Source organism: Pinus tabuliformis, chromosome Q, assembly GCF_031772625.1.
Source record: "Pinus tabuliformis cultivar Carrire ecotype Pingquan chromosome Q, CPIR1, whole genome shotgun sequence".
NCBI lineage: Eukaryota > Viridiplantae > Streptophyta > Pinopsida > Pinales > Pinaceae > Pinus > Pinus tabuliformis.
Genome location: NC_142296.1, coordinates 668,671,551 through 668,674,473, shown reverse-complemented (window position 1 = coordinate 668,674,473; position 2,923 = coordinate 668,671,551). Strand labels below are relative to the sequence as shown.

At 37.6% G+C, this 2,923-nt stretch overlaps 1 long non-coding RNA gene across 1 annotated transcript; it reads left to right on the top strand.

Annotated features, from left to right (window-relative positions):
* Window positions 1–288: 288 nt before the first annotated feature.
* On the top strand, window positions 289–706 carry LOC149221319 (uncharacterized). The gene is made up of 2 exons (XR_016248841.1): window positions 289–428; window positions 642–706. It is a non-coding gene; the product is annotated as an uncharacterized LOC149221319 (long non-coding RNA).
* The last annotated feature ends 2,217 nt before the right edge of the window (window positions 707–2,923 follow it).

The window sequence follows — 2,923 nt, the reverse complement described above, 5'->3', positions numbered from 1 at the left end:
TTCCTGCCAAACAGCAACTTAAAAATCTCAATATTTAAGAATCTGAGCATTTCCAGAAGAGACCTTATACTCGGGGGGGATTGAATATAGTAACCAAGGCACTATTCACATGTCATATGAGGTATGCCTCTAATAACTAGATATTTTCCTGAAAGGAGATATATTAGTCTTCAGATTTTGTTATCATTTGTCTTCCCCTTATTCTTGTTTTGGTAATATTTACATATTTCTAAGATTCAAGTCTATGCACTTTGCAGGAGGAAAAATGTATTATGATGTACCATGCACGTTATTGTTAATAATTATTGGTGAAAATAAATTTTCATGGCATTAGTGGAGTAATCACTCGCCCTCTTAGGGGATTGAAGAGCTTTCCCCCTTGTGGAACAAGTATAAGCATGAAGATATCTTTGTGTGGACCTCCTAAGGTACGTGAGAATATGGGTTGCCTAATAAGCATGGAATTGCATATGAGGCTTGAGCCATGAGCTTTGCTAGCTCAAGCTCAAAATCAAAATCAAAATTTCTTTCAAATGGCAACAAATTCTGTTCCTTAGTAGTGTGTGTCCTAAGTCCTCAGGGAAGCAAGGGCAGCAAACGAACTTCTTTCTAAAGAACTAACAAAAGGTTTGATGCATCAGTGCTTCTACAGGGGATGTCCAAACATTCCTGTCAGCTTTGTCATGTTCAAGAGTTTCCTGACAGAGGTATAGGTAGGTCCATTTTGTGTTAGGTGCGTGCTATATTCTATTAGTTGATTCTGTATCCGTTGGATAGAAGATCCATGTGTCTTATTCGCTTCAATGCGTTTCATACATCTTTCAAATGCGAGAGTGGAAGGCTTCGTTATGAGGGCTTGGTGTGCATTATGCATATTTAATTCTTTTTCAAATTCGAGTACATAACAAAGGAAGTCCACATGCCTAAGTGGATAGCCACAAAGTTAGAAAAATTCGTGCATGACTTTATAACGTTAAGTGGATTTGGCTTCATTGGGTTTTTAATTCTGAGAACCTTAGCGTTGATTCTTGAATTGAAAAGATGCCAGGTCTGATGTCAGGTTCAATCACGGTGATCCATATTAGGTAATGCTCGTTGAGGGACATAAGTTTATATTCCGTATTTGATATGAAATACTTCAAAATAATCCTTTTAATATTAATAAGGTGTTCTGTCCAGATGTCATGGATTTTGAGCAGATACAAGGTTCACCTCTTTCTATGCCCAGCCATTCCTATAAGTGAAGTCTTGTACAGACATGATTAGGGTCTGTTCCTTGGGCTTTTACATACATGCCAGAGTTGCCATTAGACTTGTGTATCTGATTCTGTTTGATAGCTATTTTGCGTAGTTTGGAAATTTGTTGAATAGGGAAATAAATCAGGCCATGAAACCTGCGATATATGTTCAAAACCGATAATATTTCTGCATACAAAAGGATATACATTAAATATTGGTACCATCGGCAGATGAACCAACATAATGAAATGATTTATGCTTTCATTGGAATGTGTATTTTTAAGAGACTAGTTGGAGTGAGTGTACACTTGTGGTAGCAAGGTTCAGAGAGTTCAGCAGGCTTTCTGTTTCCAATTTAAGATTAAATTTTAATCTTATTGATATTGGGGTCTGTTGTTGGGATTTTTACAGTCTCTTGTTCAGCTGGAAAATGTAAAATGTGTGGCTCCTGCCACAATAGTGAACTCTATGCCAATATTAACTTTTGATGGAAATAAGTCTGAACAGGGATTGACAGATGAAATGGAGTAAGGGTTTATCTATTATCAGGTTCTCATGTCTTGTATTTAGGATACAATGTCTATCATTGTTCTTAACAACCTAAGGAGATGATTTATTCACCAGATCATCTCTTTACCATGCACCCACAGTTTCCATAGCCACTGTGGGGCAGAGTGGTTGCTAAATCACTCTAAGTTGTGCCCCATATGTAAGCACGACGTTATGGACCAGAAACCTGTGGATACTGAATTTGGTCCGTGAGCTTCTGCAACTAAAAATGGCAGAGAAAAGAAACACTGTACAGTTCCCTTTTTGTATAGAATTCAGTGGCTGACCTGTAAATATTACTGCAGTGGTCTTTCTTCGTTAAAAACAAATTTATGGCCACAACTTTGTAAACAGAGGTAATATTTAAGGAGAAATATTGTTGTAAATTGTAGAACTGCCATCGTATTATTTCAGAATCAGCAAATCAATTCTCATCAGAATATGCCTCCTTCTTGCCAAACAGCAACTTAAAAATCTCAATATTTAAGAATCCGAGCATTGCCAGAAGATACCTTATTTCTGCGTTTTTTGGGCAGATTTGAAGTACATGGTTTGTTGAACATGTTGTATGCTCAATGCCCCACCTATCTTTTTGGGCAATAAGTTGTATGCTCATGTTTCAGGAGGGGTGGTGTGATAGTCAAGGAACCCTTGAAGAAGTTCGTGCAAAACTGCAAATGAGACAAGAGGGTGCAATCAAACGTGAGAGAGCAATTGCTTATGCTCTCTCCCATCAGGTACATAACTATGTTCAATGTAGAAAAGTCACTTGAAAATTCATTTGTATAAGTCCTTGATTGAACACTCTATTTCTGGCAGATTTTAAATGCTGTGGTAGAATCCTCTGCACAAGACCTTAGATGTAGATGCCAGGTTGACATTTTGAAATTTATATACTAGTAACTTTTATGGGTGTTGAATCTGTTTTCAGCAATGGAGAAGCAATTCGAAAACAAACATGAATTATGCTAGAATTGAGCTAGACAAAAATAGCTGGGGTTGGAGCTGGTTAGAACGCTGGATGGCTGCAAAGCCTTGGGAGATTAGACTCATGGAACAAGACCAAATGGATGCTTGTAAAATTCAGTCTCTCAAAAGCTATGATGATGCTGGAGAGAATCTGAGGAGATCTCAT